Source organism: Mustela nivalis, assembly GCF_964662115.1.
Source record: "Mustela nivalis genome assembly, chromosome: 8".
In the NCBI taxonomy this organism is placed as follows: Eukaryota; Metazoa; Chordata; class Mammalia; order Carnivora; family Mustelidae; genus Mustela; species Mustela nivalis.
This window is the reverse complement of record NC_139027.1, coordinates 90,754,509-90,776,426: the sequence shown is the minus strand read 5'-3', so window position 1 is coordinate 90,776,426 and position 21,918 is coordinate 90,754,509. Positions and strand designations below refer to the sequence as shown.

Here is a 21,918-nt window from a genome sequence, read left to right as displayed (position 1 = left end):
CCCCGCTCTGTCCTCCTCAGACTTCAGAGCAATATCTGAACAAGTGGAGAAGGGACCAGGGGTCAGGAAGTTGGCTACCGAAGAGTGACTTCTCTGGAGGGTGACTGAGCTAGCAAGTGAGCATGTTAGTCCAGCTCTGCCTGCAGTCGGGATGGAGCTGAACAGGGCCCACGGAAGGGGAGGAGGAGCAGAGAGCGGGGACAAAGGGAACAAAGAGGAGATTTAGATGAAGGGAAGTAATGGGGAGGAAAGAGAAGAAACTCTACAAGTCAGGCATGTAGAAAGGAAAAGGGATGAAGTGGGCATTGGGAAAGGGCACCACCAGGGAAGGAGAGAGGGGAAGGGAAGAGGGAGGAAGAGAGGAAAGGGGAAAGGGAGAAGGGAGGAGTCAGCATGCCAGGGTTCCCTCTGCATCTGAAGAAGAGGTGGCTGGTCCAGCTTGTCAAACAGGGTGCTCACTCTTTGGTCCCAGTTTCTGCTCCCAGTGCTACTGGGCTTTTCAAGGAAGGCAGGCTGTCCCCTGGGACCTACTGGAGCCCACTGGAGCCCACAGGAGGGTGAGAGAGGTAAGATGCCACCGGGTCCTGTCCTGAGCTGCTCCCAGCCACCAGCCTCACCACATGGTGCAAGAGGGACCCCAGAACAAAGGAAGGACACAGGCCCGCATGTCTGCCCCTAGCCCTGGGCACTTAGCTCATCGCAGTGAACCAAACCGCCTCCTCAACCCAGGCTTTCAAAGCCTCCTTCTTCGTTCCTGGCTTTCATGTCTGTAAGAACATGAGCCAGATCTAACTCATCTCCAACAGACAATTCTGACTCACCCCGTGTCAGATTTTTATGAGTGGCTGTGATAGAGTAAGATAGCAATGCTCCAACAAACGGACTGTTTTCTCCCACTTGACCTCAACAGTCTTATACATTTTCTTAGTGAAAACATCTTGTCTCCTTCCATTAAGCTCATAACGTGGTCTAATAGTATACATGTGCCTTCGTTAGATGCGAAGCGATACAGAGGTCCTTTTTTTTTTTTTTTTTTTTTAATTTTACAAGGTAAAGTCAGTGAACACATCCAACTTGACGAATACGTCTCTAAAATGTCAATCCAGGCAAAGCTTTTTCTGCCTACAGTTTGGAGCCTACGTGGTGACCTTTTTTAAATGCTTTCAGTCCCTCAGTGAGGCTCTTAGAAGCTAGCCAGGGCTTACTACGTGCCAGGCACTGTGTCAGGTGTTGGAGCTAAAGGGAAGGAGAGCTTGGAGGCTGGCTGGGGAGGGATATCCATGACACAACCACAGCTAGAAACAGAGGCCAGTGCTAGAAAAGAGAGAGCAGGCTGCATGGAGAGTGTGTACCATGGGGCTAGTTAGCTCACGAATAAGTGGGAGTAACTGGAGTGGGGAGATGGGGGAGAGGAAGAGGGTCTTCCCATCAATGGGAATCACCTGTGCTTGGAGGCAGGCACCATGAGGGGTCTCCACAGGAAGAGGGAGGCAGTGTGGTTGAAGGGCAGAGAGATGGGGGCAGAACAGGCATCAGTCAGTTGGAGGGGTATGAAGAGACTGATGGGAGGATTATGGGTGCCTTTGGAGGACTGGGAATTTGTTAGAAGATCAGTGCAGATTTCCATGGAGACAAATGCCAGGAACTGATAGGTCTTTGAAAGGTCACTCTGGCTGCCTTTTGGCAAAGGGGTTGGTAAAAGGCACTTGCAGGTGTGAACACACCAGGTGGGAGGTGAGTGCAGGAAATCAGGTGAGGGAGCATGGGAACTTTGTCAGGGGGTATATAATGGAGAATAGCCTTTAAGGAGTTCCACAAATTGGCACCAGCTGTGGCTTCATTACAGAGCTGGAAGGGGGAGGTGGGTGTGTCCTGGAGGTTACAGAAATTACATGAGAAAGGGACGTCATTTTAGATCTTTTTTTCAACTAGAGGAACTCTCACCTTATTGATAGAATTCCAGAGTGGGAACCGATGGACATGAGGACATCTTTGATATGTCTGAATATGTTCTTTGACATCTTTGCAAGTGATGAGGAGACCTTGACCTTAGGAGGCCTCGGCCCTCTTTGTAGCCAAAAAGATTTCACCTACAGATTTGGGTTCTCCCTTTTAAAGTCAAGGAGACAGTCCTTCCAAAGGACACCTCCTATCATTTTACCCTCTCATCATACCTCACGTGCTGGGATCTCCAAGACCCTCTGTTCCAGGTTGTGAGTATCCACTTTGGCCGGGCTGGTCTTGCCACCACAGGAAATCTAGAGCCTGTAGTGCTATTAATAACATCATCTAAGACTGTATTTGCTGCCCTCATGGCCTCTTCCCACCATGACTCACTGAAGCTTTTTACACATTGTATCCATTAAGCTATAGTTCCCAAAGCTCATCTTCTCTAGTGCCATTAATTTTTAGGGGACCAGGCAAACCTTAAACTTGTCCCCCTTAATTGGATCCCTGTGCCCCCACAATCTCTTTGAATGCCTTTCACCATGACCCTTGAATGAGATCTGAGACCACTGCTGGTACCTAACACTTCTTGGCACCTTGTCTGTTAGGTTCTTGGAAGAGGAGGTGGCTATGGAGGTGAGTGGGGATGGGAGTGGGAGGATTTCTCCCTTCACTTCCCTTTTTGTTTTTTCAAATAATGGGTTTTGAGGGGGAGGGAAAGGTTAACCAGACCATTTATTTTCAATCTCCCATCCATAAAATGTTTACCACTCCCCACTGGAAGAATTTAGATCTTTCGTTTGAATCTCCAGGAGAATCTCCCAAACCCAGACCACCACCATGTGGATTCAGCCATCTTCTGATTCGCCTCCAGATTGTCTCCTCCTAACTGCTCAAGCCACAGGTTAAGGGCGAAATGTTCAATGCCCAAGCAATTAAGTGGGGAACACGTTTAAGCAATTGCATGCAGCTCTGTATCTGCATACAGGGGGTCTCGCCCAAGCCTTTCCAACCTCAGCAAAACAAGACAAAGCCCCAGCGATCTGGGGTATATATCATTCATTCATTCCTGGGTTCAACACTCATGGCGGATCCCCACCAAGACAGTGGGAGAGCAAGGACTGGAGAAATCCTGGAAGCTGAAGTCTGAGGAGGATTTCAAATTCAAGTCAGAGATGAAAGAAACATCTGGACTCGGTCCTCAGATACATGCAGTATTCTGAACTGAGGCTAGAACCAGAGACCATTCTAATGAAAGGCCTCTACAGGTGGGCTCTCACAGGTGGGTTCCGAATAATGGGGGCTAGCGCGCCCGCTGGCGGGGGGCACCTCGCAAGGCGCTGTCCCCAGCCCGACCCCATGCGGACCCGGATTCTGCCCAGCGTCCGGGGTGGTCCCGGTGCCCTGGTGTTCCCGGGAGGCTGGGTTACAACAACCCCCCTCCCCGCCCCCAGGTCGCGTCCCCCGCTTTCTGCTCCAGGTGAGGGTGAGGCGCGGTGTCACTTTACCTGTGCACAGAGGGTGGTCAGGAGAAGCCTTGGGGCGGGAAGGGGCAGCAGGCAGCAGGAGCGGGACAGCAGGACCTCACGCGAAAGCGCATGGGCGGCGAGTCCGGTGGGTCCTGCAGTCCCAACTGGGCCGCAGCACAGCACCGGGGCGCTGCGCGCCCCTCCTCCTCCAGCCGCTCCACCTCCTCCCAGACTCTCTGCCACATCCTCCTTGAGCTCACTTCCCACTTCAGCAATTAGCAAAGTCCCTTCTCCTGGCCGCCCTCGACCCGCCCCCGCCCCCATCCCTCCTGAGTCCTCAGCGAGCTCACTTCCCGTTTTGGCAATTAGCAAAGCCCCTTCTCTGCGCCGCCCCGCCCCCCTCCCTCCTGAGGCCAGGCCGGTGCTGGGGCGCGGGGCGAAGCCCCAGGGGGCTTGTAAGCATTGCCAGCTCAGGCGCTGGGCAGCCTCCTAGCCTGGCTCCCTGAGCGGGTGTCCGCGCGTGGCCTGGCTGCTAAAAGATCATCAGTCCTGTTCACCGTGGCTGCACTCTCCGGTCAGTTTGCTGGCTTCCTGATTGCGCCCAAAGCCAGCTCCAGCTTCCCCAGCACAGGCCTGGGCTGAGATGCCTGCCCAAGGTCTGTTGAGCAGTTTACTCATCTCCAGTCAGGGATGGCACTTCGACCTGGATGTTTGGGTTTTTTGTTTGTTTTTTGGTCATTGGTTATTACATGACCTCCAGGGTAGGTGCTCCACAAAGGGAGTGAAAACAGGACACCTGATATATAGGCATACGGCCATTCTTCCTTCTATTTATGGAATATCAATTTATAAGCTTTCCTCCATATGAAAAATGCCAAATACCAGAATAAAGCGTCATCTAATACAAATAAAGGATAGAATTAAAGAATTCTGGTAAGCCATTTAATTTTGAAAAATGGTGCTATATTGTTGCTGAGTTGTGGTTTTCAGTTACATAATATCTGATAAGTGTAGAAGTAACATGAGTGTTACGTGAGATGGAAATGGTTTATAATTAAGATAATTTTAAAAGTACAGATAAATACAAATTTGTAAACATAGCATTATGGAGGAATAAAAATAAATGATAGCTACACACTCTAAAGTGAATAAATCTTGGAAAGTTAATAGAGAAGTAAAACAAGGGCAGTGCAAAAAGTATGGTACATTTTTATGAAGTTCAAACAAATTCTGTGAAACCATAGATGGACTTAAAGATACTATTATGTATCAAATATTGTAAAAATTAATCAAGGAAATAGCAAACATAAAATAACCAAAGCATACAAACTTGGGTAGATACAATAGGTGTGATCATGTTCTACTTCAAAAAGAGATGAGTTAATAGATAAATAGAAGTAACTAGACTTTTTAGAAGTTAATAAAACTTTGCCTGGTATTTCTTAGTAATATAAAATATATGGTTTTCTAACAAAAACGTTTATCTTAAAAATATTTAAAAATAAATTTCAGGCTACTCATAAGGTTATATTTACTTTTCCACTGAAGGAAAAGCTGGTTGTTGTAGTTGTAGTTGTTTGTTTGTTTTAGTCTCCTCCTAGTTTTTATTATTATAATGTGGAATGAGGAATGTTAGATTGAAAAGTGAATTATTTTATAGACAAAAATCATTACTTGATTCACCTCCTGGTACAGCAGATGGAACTCCTGAAAATATGCCCTTTTGCCTTACAGAAGAGTAACAGTTATGCTTACTTCTGAAACATACTTGGTGGTGGCCCTAAATAGTGACACCATAGTAAACATTTTGAATATTTGCAATTAATTTTTATAGTCATAGGGCTCCAAAAGGCACTGCTGGTATCTTAGCAGGTATTTCAATAAAGCTAAAAGTTGCCTGACTGTTTAAAAATATTAACAAGGCACAAAACGGCAGAAGTATTGTCCTCAGATATTATTTTTTTCCATATGCTCCTGATTCCAGACATGACAAGTTATTTTTTTAAATATTTTTATAAAAGATTTTATTTATTTATTTGACAGAGATCACAAGTAGGCAGAGTCAGGCAGAGAGAGAGGAAGAAGCAGGAACGCTGCGGAGCTGAGAGCTCAATGTGGGACTCGATCCAAGGATCCTGGGATCATGACCTGAGCCGAAGGCAGAGGCTTTAACCCACGGGTCCACCCAGGCGCCCCCATGACAAGTTATTTTTGATAGATATATACACAATGTATTTTCCAGTTATAAGAAAAATGGTTCTGCTATTTTTAACCTTTTTTAAAAATTACATAATTTTTTAAATTAAAATTTTATTTTTAATGTTTTAATTTTCTTTTCTTTTTTTTAAAAGATTTTATTTATTTATTTGAAAGACAGAGATCACAAGTAGGCAGAGAGGCAGGCAGAGAGAGAGAGAGAGGGAAGCAGGCTTCCTGCGGAGCAGGGAGCCCGATGCGGGGCTCGATCCCAGGACCCTGAGATCATGACCCGAGCCAAAGGCAGCAGCCCAAACCACTGAGCCACCCAGGCGCCCCAATGTTTTACTGTTCAATATACTACTTAGAATATAAAACCTATTCCATTTGGTAAGATATTTACCATTTAAAAAATGGTAATTTTCTCATAGTGTGTTCCCCTCACATTGCTTTATTTTGAATAAAAAAATTTCACAATAAACATAACTGATGCTTTCCTTTTGATTGTCCCTCTGTTGGTCATACTGTATATGAGCCATGACAATTAGTTTTACAAAATTTATTCATGTTTGTTGATATGTTTTTCATCACTAATTTTCCCTCCCTTATCTAGATTCCCGAGCTTTCAGACAGGTGGACACTTCAATAAACCATACCCAAGGGATGTATCAAGTACTTCTTAGACATCTCTCAGATCCTTGAGGTCTCATTTTACCTAGGGATTTGCAAAAGGCTCTGCCAGAGGCACCACTGTGACAACTGATGACCATGGTCTATCTCCTGCTAAGCTCAAGAGGTCACTGGTTTCCAAGTTTATCTATACAATTAATGCATTCCAGCAAGTTCTTTGTTTTTTAATATTAACAAACTTACTTTAAAGTTTATATGAAGAGGCAAAGACTCACAATAGTCAACATAGTGTTGAAGGAGAACAAAGACTGAGGACTGACTTCAAAGTTTACCATAACGATGGGGCGCCTGGGTGGCTCAGTGGGTTAAGCCTCTACCTTCGGCTCAGGTCATGATCCCAGGGGCCTGGGATCGAGTCCTGCATTGGGCTCTCTGCTCAGCAGGGAGCCTGATTCTCCTCATCTCTCTCTCTGTCTGTCTCTCTGCCTATTTGTGATCCCTCTCTGTCAAATAAATAAATAAAATCTTTTAAAAAAAGTTGACCATAACGATAATTGTAAGCAAGATATTGTAATACCACAGAAAGACTAGATTAAAGGAACAGAATATATATTATCAACTATATTTTATATTTAATATAAAAGCAAAAGCAATACAAGAGAGCAAAATACAATCTTTTAAACAAATGGTTCTGGAGTAATGGTGAAGCTAAATGTAAAAATATAAAATTAAAATCAAATAAAATAACAAAATAAAATAAATCCAGGCAGATATCATACACTCTTCACAAAAATTAACTCAGATTGGATTATAAACCTAAACATGAAACATGTAGAAGGTAATATAGAAGAAAATTTAAATGACCTTGGTTTTGGCAATAACTTTAGCTACAAAAGCACAAGCACTGAATTTTAAAATGTCTACTCTGTGAAACACAATGCCAAGAGAATGAAAAGGCAAAGCACAGACTATGAGAAAAAAATTGCAAAATATACATCTGGCAAAGGACTGTTAATCAAAAATACACAAAGACCCCTTAAACCTCAACAATGGGGGAAAAACCTGATTAAAAATGAGCCAAAGACCTTAGCAGATACCTCACAAAAGAAAATATTACAGATGGCAAATAAGCATATAAAAAGATGCTTCACATCATAGGTCATCAGGAAAATGCAAATGAAAACAAAAAAGAGACTCCCGTACATACCCAGAATTCAGAACACTGAAAACAGAACATGAAATGTTGGTGAGGATGTGGAGCAACAGGAATGTTCTTCCATGTCTATTGAGAATAAAGAATGGAAAACAACTTGGCAGTTTTTTACAAAACTAAACATATTCTTGCCAGATGATTCAGCAGTAGCAGTTCTTGGTATTTATCCAAAGAAGATGAAATCTATACCCACAAAGAGATCTATAGTAGTTTTATTCATTACTGACAAAAGCTTGGAAGCAACCAGGATATCATTCCACAGGTGAAAGGTCAAATAAAGTATAGTACATGCAAACAATGGAATATTATTTAATGCTAGAGAAATGAATTACCAAGCCATGAAAAGATATGGATATAAATATTTAATAAATATTTGAACTTAGGCTTCTACCAGTCTATCAATAGTATTAGTATATTTTAACAGTGAATGCTCAGCATTCATGAATTTACCTAATAAAATATTTTGGGTTCAATATTTTAAATACTTCAACCGCTATGATTATATTCCTTATAATTATGAATTGGGGTAAATAAACCTTAACTTTTTGTAACTTGTTTCAATATGCAAAAGAGCTCAATGAAATTTTAGAAAATAAAAATTTACAAAAAAAAAGTTTAGTTTACTATTGCCAAATAATTTAAAACTTTATCTTATATTCAAATACATATATTTTTCTAAATTGATTTATATGCTACTAAAACCAAAAACTTTTAGTTATACTAGATTTCATATCATGTTTGGGGCACATGGTAAGCAATAATCACCTTTTTAGTTGATCCAGTGTTGGACCTTTCTTATTTATTCTACTACCACAATTTACTTGTTCTAAGATTTGTCCCCCCCACCATTTTAATATCTCTTAAGGTGTCTCTCACCTTGCACTTGATGACTTATCCTAGTTTAACTGACAGCATTTCTGTTTCTTAGTCGAACATAAACTATAGTGCATCTTACCCTTGATGAAAGCTAGGATGCAATTAAATACTCTATTATGGTTACGATTCTGATATTTGAAATCCCCCGGTAGCTCCCTGTGCCCCCACAGAGTAGTACCTCACCTCCTCGCCATAGGATACAAACCTTCTCACCCCCAGTGTTAACCCCGGGGCTCAGCCTCCATCCCCAGGTGATGCTGCCAGATCAGCTGTCGGTTGTCATGAACTTGCTGTAGTTTCCCCAATGCATGTGCTGCCTCCTGGCACTTTGAAACTTGACACACTCATCCTCATTCTTCGCTTTGCCCTTGTCTATCAACTCCCCTGAAAATCTGTTCCTAAGTGGCTTTTCCCAGGTCCAACCTACCCTTGGCAGTGTATTATCTCCCTGTGGTAAAGCCTGTCACACTGCACCATGGACATGCCCGTTGTCCCCCTGAGAAGAGAAAAGGGACAATGAGGGCCCCCAGCATTTACAGCTCTAGTGCAGATCCCCATGCCTGGCTTGCAGGAAATGCCGGAACATGAAGACAAACGGAGATCATCCTCTGGCTAAAACCAGCTCTTCTATGCCTACCGCAGGATCTGGATCAATAAAGAGCAGCCAGTTATTATTGCTGTTTTTCTAGGGATTTTTTCCCCATATATTTCCCAGGTCTTTACTTTTTTTATAGCACATCAATTCAGGCTTCAACCATTTCCTAGTCAGATCAGGTGAAATCATTTCCTTCCTATACCCTCGATGTATTTCACACCTAGTAATTCTTTTTTTAAAGATCATATTTACCCATTTGACAGACAGATCACAAGTAGGTAGAGAGGGAGGCAGAGAGAAAGGGGGTAAGCAGGCTCTCCGCTCAGCAGAGAGCCCGATGTGGGGCTCCATCCCAGGACCCTGAAATCATGACCTGAGCCGAAGGCAGAGGCCTAAACCACTGAGCCACCCAGGAGGCCCCATATCTGGTAATTTTTAACCAACGTGGATTTGCTGCATCACATAGTTCCTTCTTCTTCAAATATAAATATATAAATATATTGATCAAGTCAATTGCATGTCTTACGAGAATGTTATACTTTAGTAGCAAACTTGAAATCTTGGCCATTGGTTTTGATTTTTGTTATGGTTAGATTTGGTTCGGTTTTTGTAATTTTAAAAATCCTTCCAGCCCTTGGCTCTGTCTGAACTGATTGCTTTCAGCTGTTTCTGCAACAAAATTGTCCCAGCAGCAAAAACTCTCATTGTTTACAGTGGCGCCCCCTTCTGAACACTTTGTTAATAAAAAGCTTTTTTTTTTTTTTTTTTTTTTCGGGCTATGGTAAATGTGGAACAACAATGAGGTATTTCAAAGAGGTGAACCACAGATAAATTTCTCTAAGGGTGGGGTGAGGGTTACTCAAAATGAACTTGACAAGGCTTTTAAAGATATCGACAATCATTAACACATAACGTGACTGATTGTTACCGTGCTCTTAACTGGGCAAACACTTGTTGGCTTCGAAGAAAAACTAACATAGTTGAAATGCTTCTTGTGGCCTTCTAGCACAGGGTCTGATGGGGCAGGTATTCTAGCCACTGGCTGTGCAAGGCATGAGGCCTGTTAGTGATTCTATTTTTTCCTCTGCAGAATGGGTCTTTCTACATTCCAGGTCCTTTCTACCCCAACCAATAATACGGCGATTCTCTCAGTGAGTTGTACTTTTGGTTTAAACAGACAACTGTCTCTTAAAAATGTCTTTTGGTCAAATTCCTTTAAAAAAAAAGTTCTTCCAAAAAATTTTTTTTTATTTTTTATTTTTAAATCCCATATGTTTACTCTGATCGTGGAACTTTGTCATTTTGACCATCTCTGCTGATTAAAATATTCTTCATCATTAGCACCTCCTACTCTCCTCTCCTGATGGTCTCTCCGGAAGGGGTCTTCTCTAGCTTTTCTAGCAGGAGATGGGCACTTCCCCTCTACACCTGTTGCCAGACTAACCTTACCTATCCTGCATGGTCAGGTTGGCCAGGCCCTTTATCTGTTGTTCTCCTCTAAGTGGTTAGTTTTTCATAGATACCGTGCTTTGCTTTTGTCAGGATTTACCCTATATTATCAAAACCCTTTTCTTGTGCCTGTGAAGCCTAAGAAACAGTCCTAATGAGAGAACCAGGAACTTAACAGATCATATTTATCCTGAATGTTCTGTCCAAAATGAAAAATACATTTCTGAGGAGCCTCAAGTTCTCTGAGAAGGGAAGTTTCACCAACTCTATCATGTAGGGGCATCAATTCCGATTCTGTGTCAACTTTCCTACTCTTCCAGCTAGTAATTCTCTACCGCAGAAAGCCAACTCTCAACCGTTTCCTCTTTCAAAGGCAGTTGCACTTAGAGTCTGCACATGGCACTTGGGGCCTGCTGGTCGTTGGCTACTGCCCTCTGTACCTTGGGTCTAACAGCTGCGGGGCATCAAGATGAGCTCGTCTCTTGTTCTAGGACTTAATATAGTTTGGGGCACATGGTAAGCAATAATCACTTCTTTAGTTGATCCAAGTGTTGGACCTTTCTTAATTATTCTACTACCACAATTTACTTGTTCTAATATTTGTCCCCCCCCCCACCATTTTAATATCTCTTAAGGTGTCTCTCACCTTGCACTTGATGACTTATCCTAGTTTAACTTACAGCATTTCTGTTTCTTAGTTGAACATAAACTATAGTGCATCTTACCCTTGATGAAAGCTAGGATGCATTAAATACTCTATTATGGTTACGATTCTGATATTTGAAATCCTCCGGTAGCTCCCTGTGCCCCCACAGTGTAGTACCTCACCTCCTCGCCATAGTATACAAACCTTCTCACCCCCAGTGTTAACCCAGGGGCTCAGCCTCCATCCCCAGGTGATGCTGCCAGATCAGCTGTCGGTTGTCATGAACTTGCTGTAGTTCCCCGAATGCACTGTGCTGGCTCCTGTCACTTTGAAACTTGACACACTCATCCTCATTCTTCGCTTTGCCCTTGTCTATCACCTCCCCTGAAAATCTGTTCCTAAGTGGCTTTTCCCAGGTCCAACCTACCCTTGGCAGTGTATTATCTCCCTGTGGTAAAGCCTGTCACACTGCACCATGGACATGCCCGTTGTCCCCCTGAGAAGAGAAAAGGTACAATGAGGGCCCCGAGCATTTGCAGCTCTAGTGTAGAGCCCCATTCCTGGCTTGTAGGAAATGCCAGATCATGAAGACAAACGGAGATCATCCTCTGGCTAAAACCAGCTCTTCTTTGCCTACCGCAGGATCTGGATCAATAAAGAGCAGCCAGTTATTATTGCTGTTTTTCTAGGGATTTTTCCCCATATATTTCCCAGGTCTTTACTCTTTTTATAGCACATCAATTCAGGCTTCAACCACTTCCTAGTCAGATCAGGTGAAATCATTTTCCTTTTTATACCCTCGATGTATTTCACATCTAGTAATTCTTTTTTTAAAGATTTTATTTACCCATTTGACAGACAGATCACAAGTAGGTAGAGAGGGAGGCAGAGAGAGAGGGGGAAAGCAGGCTCCCCGCTGAGCAGAGAGCCCGATGTGGGGTTCCATCCCAGGACCCTGAAATCATGACCTGAGGCGAAGGCAGAGGCCTAAACCACTGAGCCACCCAGGAGCCCCCATATCTGGTAATTTTTAACCAACGTGGTTTTGCTGCATCAAATAGTTCCTTCTTCTTCAAATATAAATATATATATATATTGATCAAGTCTCTCGCATGTCTTAGGAGAATGGCATACCTTTAGTAGCAAACTTGAAATCTTGGCCATTGGTTTTGATTTTTGTTTTGGTTAGATTTGGTTCGGGTTTTGTAATTTTAAAAATACCTCCAGCCCTTGGCTCTGTCTGACCTGATTGCTTTCAGCTGTTTATGCAACAAAATTGTCCAGGCACCGAAAACTCTCATTGTTTACAGTGGCGCCCCCTTCTGAACACTTTGTTAATAAAAAGCTTTTTTTTTTGTTTCTTTTTGTTTTTTAGCTATGGTAAATGTGGAACAACAATGAGGTATTTCAAAGAGGTGAACCACAGATAAATTTCTCTAAGTGTGGGGTGAGGGTTACTCAAAAAGGAACTTGACAAGGCTTTTAAAGATATCGACAATCATTATAACATAACGTGACTGATTGTTACCGTGCTCTTACGGGCAAACACTTGTTGGCTTCCAAGAAAGACTAACATCGTTGAGATGGTTCTAGCGGCCTTCTAGCACAGGGTCTCATGAGGCAGGGATTCTAGCCACTGGCTTTGCAAGGCATGAGGCCTGTTAGTGATTCTATTTTTTCCTCTGCAGAATGGGTCTTTCTACATTCCAGGTCCTTTCTACCCCAATAAATAATGCGGCGATTCTCTCAGTGAGTTGTACTATTGGTTTAAACAGCCAATTGTCTCTTTAAAAGGACTTTTGCTTAAATTCCTTTAAAAAAAAAGTCCTTTCAAAAAAATCTTTTTTTTATTATTTATTTTTAAATCCCATATGTTTACTCTGATCATGGAACTTTGTCATTTTGACCATCTCTGCTGATTAAAATATTCTTCATCATTAGCACCTACTGCTCTCCTCTCCTGGTGGTCTCTCTGGAACGGGTCTTCTCTAGCTCTTCTAGCAGGAGATGGGCACTTCCCCTCTACCCCTGTTGCCAGACTAACCTTACCTATCCTGCAGGGTCAGGACAGCCTGGTCCTTTATCTGTTGTTCTCCACTGAGTGGTTAGTTTTTCATAGATATCTTGCTTTGCTTTTGTCAGGATTTTCCCTGGACTATCAAAACCCTTTTCTTGTGCCAGTGAAGCTTAAGAAACAGTACGGATGAGAGAACTAGGAACTCGAACAGATCATATTTATCCTGAATGGTCTGTCCAAAATGAAAAATTCATTTCTGAGGAGCCTCAAGATCTCTGAGAAGGGAAGTTTCACTAACTCTGTCATGTAGGGGCATCAATTCCGATTCTTGTCAATTGTCCTACTTTCCCAGCTACTAATTCTCTACCTCAGAAAGCCCACTCTCAACCGTTTCCTCTCTCAAAGGCAGTTGCTCTTAGAGTCTGCACATGGCAATTGGGGCCTGCTGGTCATTGGCTACTGCCCTCTGTACCTTGGGTCTAACAGCTGCGGGGCATCAAGATGAGCACTTCTCTTGTTCTAGGACTTAATATAGTTTGGGGCACATGGTAAGCAATAATCACTTCTTTAGTTGATCCAAGTGTTGGACCTTTCTTATTTATTCTACTACCACAATTGACTTGTTCTAAGAGTTGTCCCCCCCCCCATTTTAATATCTCTTAAGGTGGCACACACCTTGCACTTGATGACATATCCTAGTTTAACTGACAGCATTTCTCTTTCTTAGTCGAACATAAACTATACTGCATATTACCCTTGATGAAAGCTAGGATGCAATTAAATACTCTATTATGGTTACGATCCTAATCCAATCCATTACTCTAACACTGACTACTACATAACCCTGTCGTTGACACTAATGTGGACTTTAAACCAATACCTGATCCTGACCGTAAACCTGACACTGGCCCTAGACTTCACCCTGACCCTGACTCAGGCAAACACCAGAAACCTAACCCTGAACCTAAAAGTGACCCTGACCCTGACCCTAACACTAACCCTGACACTGAATGTGAGCCTGACCCTAACTCTAACCCTAAACCTAACCCTCCCTGACACTAACACGGGCCCTGACCCGAAACCTAACACTGAACCTAACCCTAAAACTAACCCCTAACATTATCCCTGACACTGACCCTAACCTGGTCTAACCCTAACCCTCAACCTACCTCTACCCTAACCCTAACCACACTTTAACCATAATCCCGAACCTCTCCCTGACCATGATCATAACCCTAACTCTGAAATTTGCCTTTGTCATTTCTTAAACTTAAACCTGACTCTGGCCTTGACCTTAACACTGACTCTAACCCAGAATGTAAACCTAACTCTGACGCAAACCGTGATCCTGAACAGAATCGTAACCCTAAAGCTAACCCTGATCCTGAACCTACTCATAAAACAGAACCTAAACATAAATATCAGAATCATAACCATAATAGAGTATTTAATTGCATCCTAGCTTTCATCAAGGGTAAGATGCACTATAGTTTATGTTCGACTAAGAAAGAGAAATGCTGGGGCACCTGGGTGGCTCAGTGGGTTAAGCCGCTGCCTTCGGCTCAGGTCATGAATCCGGGTCCTGGGATCGAGTCCCGCATCGGGCTCTCTGCTCAGCAGGGAGCCTGATTCCCTCTCTCTCTCTCTGCCTGCCTCTCCATCTACTTGTGATTTCTCTCTGTCAAATAAAAAAAAAATTAAAAAAAAAGAAAGAGAAATGCTGTCAGTTAAACTAGGATATGTCATCAAGTGCAAGGTGAGTACCACCTTAAGAGATATTAAAACAGGGGGGGCAAATCTTAGAAAAGTAAATTGTGGTATTAGAATAATTAAGAAAAGTTCGAACACTTGGATCAACTGAAAAAGTGATTATTGCTTACCATGTGCCCCAAACTATATTAAGTCTTAGAACAAGAGAAGTTCTCATCTGATGCCGCGCAGCTGTTAGACCCAAAGTACAGAGCGCAGTAGCCAACGACCAGCAGGCCCCAGGTGCCATGTGAAGACTCTAAGAGCAACTGCCTTTGAGAGAGGAAACGGTTGAGATTGGGATTTATGAGGTAGAGAATTATTAGCTGGGAAAGTAGGAAAATTGACACAGAATCGGAATTGATGCCCCTACATGACAGAGTTGGTGAAACTTCCCTTCTCAGAGATCTTGAGGCTCCTCAGAAATGTATTTTTCATTTTGGACAGACCATTCAGGATAAATATGATCTGTTCGAGTTCCTGGTTCTCTCATCAGGACTGTTTGTTAGGCTTCACTGGCACAAGAAAAGGGTTTTGATAGTCCAGGGTAAATCCTGACAAAAGGAAAGCACGGTATCTATGAAAAACTAACCACTCAGAAGAGAACAACAGATAAAAGGCCAGAACGACCTGACCCTGCAGGATTGGTAATGCTCGTCCGGCAATAGGGGTAGAGGGAAAGTGCCCATCTCCTGCTAGAAGAGCTAGTGAAGTCCCCTTCCGGAGAGACCACCAGGAGAGGAGAGCAGTAGGTGCTGATGATGAATATTTTAATCAGCCGAGAAGGTCATAATGACAAAGTTCCACGATCAGAGTAAACATATGGGATTAAAAAATAAAAAGTAAAAAAAAGATTTTTTTAAAAAGACTTTTTTTTAAGGGAATTTAAACAAAAGTCCTTTTTAAGAGACAGTTGGCTGTTTAAACCAAAAGTACAACTCACTGAGAGAATCGCCGCATTATTTATTGAGGTCGAAAGGACCTGGAATGTAGAAAGACCCATTCTGCATAGGACAAAATAGAATCACTAACAGGCCTCATGCCTTGCACATCCAGTGGCTAGAATCCCTGCCTCATGAGACCCTGTGCTAGAAGGCCGCTAGAACCATCTCAACGATGTTAGTCTTTCTTGGAAGCCAACAAGTGTTTCCCAGTTAAGAGCACGGTAACAATCAGTCACATTATGTTATAATGATTGTCGATATCTTTAAAAGCCTTGTCAAGTTCCTTTTTGAGTAACCCTCACCCCACCCTTAGAGTAATTTATCTGTGGTTCACCTCTTTGAAATACCTCATTGTTGTTGCACATTTATCATAGCCAAAAAAAAAAAAAAATCTTTTTATTAATAAAGTGTTCAGAAGGGGGCGACACTGTAAACAATGAGAGTTTTCGGTGCCTGGACGATTTTGTTGCATAAACAGCTGAAAGCAATCAGGTCAGACAGAGCCAAGGGCTGGAGGTATTTTTAAAATTACAAAAACCGAACCAAATCTAACCAAAACAAAAATCAAAAATCAAAACCAATGGCCAAGATTTCAAGTTTGCTACTAAAGGCATGACATTCTCCTAAGACATGCGAGTGACTTGATCAATATATTTATATATTTATATTTGAAGAAGGAAGTATTTGATGCAGCAAGTCCACGTTGATTAAAAATTACCAGATATGGGGTCTCCTGCGTGGCTCAGTGGTTTAGGCCTCTGCCTTCGGCTCAGGTCATGATTTCAGGGACCTGGGATGGAGCCCCACATGGGGTTCTCTGCTGAGCGCGGAGCCTGCTTCCCCCCTCTTTCTCTGCCTGCCTCTCTACCTACTTGTGATCTGTCTGTCAATGGGTAAATAAGATCTTTAAAAAAAGAATTACTAGATGTGAAATACATCGAGGGTATGGGAAGCAAATTGATTTCACCTGATCTGACTAGGAAGTGGTTGAAGCCTGAATTAAAGTGCTATAAAAAGAGTAAAGACCTGAGAAATATATGGGGAAAAAATCCCTAGGCAAACAGCAATAATAACTGGCTGCTCTTTATTGATCCAGATCCTGCGGTAGGCAAAGAAGAGCTGGTTTTAGTCAGAGGATGATCTCTGTTTGTCTTCATGATCTGGCATTTCCTGCAAGCCAGGCATGGGGCTCTGCACTATAGCTGCAAATGCTGGGGGCCCTCACTGTCCCTTATCTCTTCTCAGGGGGACAACGGGCATGTCCATGGTCCAGTGTGACAGGCTTTACCACAGGGAAATAATACACTGCCAAGGGTAGGTGGGAGCTGGGAAAAGCCACTTAGGAACAGATTTTCAGGGGAGGTGATAGACAAGGGCAAAGCGAAGAATGAGGATGAGTGTGTCAAGTTTCAAAGTGTCAGGAGGCAGCACAGTGCATTCGGGAAACTACAGCAAGTTCATGACAACGTACAGGTGATCTGGCAGCATCACCTGGGGATGGAGGCTGAGCCCCGGGGTTAACACTGGGTGTGAGAAGGTTTGTATACTTGGCGAGGAGGTGAGGTACTACACTGTGGGGGCACAGGGAGCTACCGGAGGATTTCACATATCAGAATTGTAAATATAATAGAGTATTTAATTGCATCCTAGCTTTCATCAAGGTTAAGATGCACAATAGTTTATGTTAGACTAAGAAAGAGAAATGCTGTCAGTTAAACTAGGATATTTCATGAAGTGCAAGGTGAGTGCCACCTTAAGAGCTATTAATATGGGGGAGGGTGGAAAAAATCTTAGAACTATAAATTGTGGTACTAGAATAATTAAGAAAAATAATACAAGAACACTTGGATCAACAAAAAAATTGATTATTGCTTACCATATGCACCAAACTATATTGTCTCCAAAAATTTTATATCATTTGATAGGTCAGATATATATAAAATTACATTTAAAGTTTTAAAAATATCAGCAAATATTTTCATTTAAATGCAAATTTCAAAGAAAATCTACTTTTCCAAACACGACTTTCTATCCTATTGTTTATTAATTTTGTCGACAACTGATAAAATGTTTAGTGAGACTGTAAATGTTTGATTGAAAAAAATGATTAATAGATGTAGGTTCAAATTATTATGTTCCATTAAAAATGATTTAGTCTTTGATGAACATCTGTTTGGTAATATGTTGTATCCAGATATAGTAAATTAATGACATATATAAAATTATAGGGAAATGACACCTTCCGTTCCATTATGAGTAGAGCTTTTAAAATGCTATTTGTCACAACCTGTCATCTTGTCATTATGTAGCATTATGTAACATTTAAAAAATGTATACTCTTCACATTGAAGTCTTTTAGAAATCTAAAATATGACTTTCTATTGTTTGTGTTTCCATATTCCTTTATTGCCAGTTTGAACAAATCCACATGCTTGGATTCAAAGGTAATAAATTCCTCTTATTTGGAAAAATGATTTTTATTTTTGTTCTCTCACCCTTAGCAGGTGGTTTCATTTTAGCACACTTCAGAGTTATAATTTCATGCTTATTAAAACATTTATTAAGATCTACGTAGATGAATGAAATTTTTATTTATTAAATTATTTGCCCAAAAAATCTGTTATTTTTAAAAATGTATTTCCTTTGAAGGGTTATTTTAGAGCATTCAGAGAGGATCTAGGAGTGTGGTATTATGGAATTTTTAAGTAGGTATGAAAGGGTTATTTATATGATTGTTTCTTTAAGGCTTATGTATATTGTCCATTATATGCTATAAAATATTTTGAAAGTAAATTTAAGGTATGTTTTACATAGTTTATTTTTTGGAAAAAAATATTGAAATGACTTATGAAATTCAGTATACTATCAACATTATTTTTTTCTGAAATTTACAAATTGTCTACTGAACCTATTATATGGCAGATATTTTCCAAAGTGGTGGTATCATGATATATGCCAACAACAGTTTAGATTTTTTGTTGCTTCTCAATCTAGCTCAGACGAAGTACAATTAGCCTTTATAATTTTAGCCATTCTAATAGATATGTAAGCATGCCTCATTATGATTTTAATTTGTATTTCTTTAATGTCTAAATGTTGAGAAATTTGTCATGTGCTTATAAGCCATCCATATACTTTTGGTGACATGTCTCTTCCATTATTTCCTTCACATGTACAATTGGATACTCTGGTTATTAGTAAGGTTTTTTATTTTTATTCATATTTAATAATCAGAGTAGATGTCCATTATCAGATATATAATTTGCAAATCCCTTCTCCATCTTTACGGTTTCTGAATGGAGCTTTGATAGCTGTGTCTTTCAAGAAAGTGCTACTTCTTTCCTGGTACACGGAGGAATGACTAGAACATTATCAATGTTGGCCTCTGCAAAGAAAATCATGGCTTAAGATATATGTAGTCTGCGGTTGTTGGGAGTGTTCTGTAATATCAAGCATATCTAGTTAGTTGATAATTTTGTTCAAGTCTTACATATCTTACCAATTTGATGACCATTTGTCTATATACTCTTAAAATAAAGGTGTTGAAATTTTTTTCCATTTCTCTTCTAAGGTAGAAGTTATGATTTTTGTTCTTAGTTTTTCCCTATATATCCCCAAATCTGTTATTAAGTATTAAAAGTCAAGAATTATTATACTCCCTGAGGAATTCATCCTTTTACTCTTCTGTGTTATTGACTTGATCTTTATGTCTGATAATGAAATTTGCTTTAAAATCACTTTTCATTATCTTGATTTAACCACCAAAGTTATAGTGTGATTAGTGTTAATATAGCGTATTTTTTCTTTTACTTTTTAAAGCCCTTCTATATTTAATCCTGACAAAAAAACAAAACAGCTTTTTAGCTCTGGAAGCACATTTCTAAATTATCTTTTTTTTTTTTTTTTTTTTAATGAAGCAGTAGCAATTTTTGTTAAGGGACCTAAAGTGAAAGTAGGTTTAGAAATTTATTTATTTATTTATTTAGGAAAAGATTTTATTTTGTTTATTGACAGCAAGAGAGAGAAAGAGAGAGAGAGAGTGGAAGCACACAAGCGGGGGGAATCACGTGCAAAGGGAGAGGAAGAAGCAAGCTCCTTGTGGTGCAAGTAGTCCCATGCAGGGCTGGAGCCCTGTACACTGGAATCATGACCTCAGCCAAAGGCAAACATATGCTTAAACAACTGAGTCATCCAGGCACCCCTAGAAAATTAAAAAAAAAAAAAAGACCTTTAAAAAACATTTTGTTTATTTCTTTTTTAAAAAATATTTTATTTATTTGACAGACAGAGAGATAGGAAGAGGAACTATAAGCAGGGCAGAGGGAAAAGGAGAAGCAGGTTTCCCACTGAGCAGAGAGCCTGATGTGGGGCTCCATCCCAGGACCCTGGGATCATGACCTGAAAAGAAGGGACACTTATGGAGGAAGCCACCCAGACACCTCTTTTCTTTGTTTTTAATATATGGCAACTGATGCTTCCCAGCCACGAGGAGCATATTACCCATTGATTAAATCTTTGATAACAACCTATTTAAAAAGGTGTGTAAATATATACTTACTCAGATTTATACACTTTGTGTTTTCTTCATAGTTTGGGGCTGGACCCCATGGTGACAACACTGCTTTCAGCCTTTGCCTTCCCATCTTTTGATACCAGGTATTTGGTCAGCAAAGCATATTAGTATCAAAATTAATAAGCCCTTGGCACCATATCTCTGGAGCAGGGGTTGCTCTTAGCCAAGGCCCAGAGCAGTTGACCTCCCCTCGCTAGTGCTATAGCCCCAAGGACTAGGTCCCTGCCACCAGAACTCAGTCTTACATGTTATGCTAAGCAGACAAAACCAAAACAGGAAAGCTCCAACAGCTTTCACTGGCATGCCTCATCTCCCACTCCCAACGACGTCCAGGCAGTACCAGATGCCAGGGAGGGGTCTTGGTCCAACATATGGGCAGGAAGGAAGTAGCCACGAGCAAGTACCTGCCTCTCTGTGCCTTTCTTTCATGAGCAGGTTGTAAGGAGGAGGAAGAGGAAGGGGAAGAGAGGTGAACTTCAAGGGGTGAAGGCCTCAGGTAGGCAGCTGGCTCCTGCTAGTAGGAAAGGGACAAAGGAGAAGGCAGTGAGTCTTGCAGGGAGGGTGGGGGGTAAGGGTTACAGCTTATGACGGAATCTGGACAGGAGTAATAGGGATACTAGTCATTTGAGTCCACCATTGGCAAGCTGGGCTGGGTGTCAGGGCAGATAGGCCTCCCTGGGCAATGGCACATGAGAGAAGGTGGAATTCGTCTCTGAGGAGCAGGTTGAGCTTCAGGTGTTGGGAAAGCATAGACAGTTTTGTTCCAGGGCCAAGGACAGTTCCAGGTACTCCTGGTTAGAGGTCAAGGCCACAGTATGATCCAGGTCTTCTACCAGCAGCTTGAAGGAACCACATGCCAGCCACCCCTCATTATTGTGTATAACTCTCTGTTGCACTTATTGGCTTATCCATCAAATGACTCCTTCAGCAGCTTGAAAACCACCTCCACAGGAACTCCAGGATATGGGAGGCTTCCAGATTGAAGATTTTGCACAGGATCACCCCAAAAGACCAGAAGTCACTCTGGTGGATGTAGCTCTGGTCAAACATGGCCTTAGGGACCATCCACTTCACAGGCAGTCCACTGTTGGTTGTCTTTTTATAGTAACTGATGTGGTGATATCTCTGGCAAGGCTGAAGTCTGAGATCTTCATCATGTTGTCCTTTGTCACCAACACTTCCCTGGTGGCCAGGTCTTGGTGTATGCACTTCTTGGAGGCAAGGTACTCCATGCCTCAGGCTACCTGATAGGCACAGGATACCAGGTCCTTGGAGGAGAGTTGCTCTGCTGCATTGTGGCTGATATTGTAACAGTACTCCAGGTCAGGAGGCCTCTGGGCCTGCAGGTACTCCTGTTGTTGTCTTTGGAGGCATATTCCATGAGAGTGTACGAAGGACCATCCTGTGTGCAGAACCCAGCAGGTTGATGGTGTCCTTGTGGTGTCCAATCATCTTCATCATCTCCATTTCTGAGATTAGGTTTAACAGGTCTTTCTCTGTTGCATCTGACTTCAACATCTTCACAGAAACTTTAGTCAAATGGTTGGATTTGTCTTTTTCCAGCACAATGGCCTCCTCCATCACCACCTGTCCAAAATAGGCCTGTCTTAGGGG

The 21,918-nt window shown here is 41.8% G+C and overlaps 1 long non-coding RNA gene across 1 annotated transcript in view; it reads left to right on the top strand.

The window, feature by feature from the left end:
• Positions 1 to 503: 503 nt before the first annotated feature.
• The window catches only part of LOC309871357, a 458,468-nt gene continuing 437,053 nt past the window's right edge, over positions 504 to 21,918 (top strand). Inside the window, exons 1-2 of the long non-coding RNA XR_014315235.1 lie at positions 504 to 566; positions 2,556 to 2,583. This is a non-coding gene — a long non-coding RNA (uncharacterized lncRNA). The remainder of the gene's footprint in view (positions 567 to 2,555; positions 2,584 to 21,918) is intronic.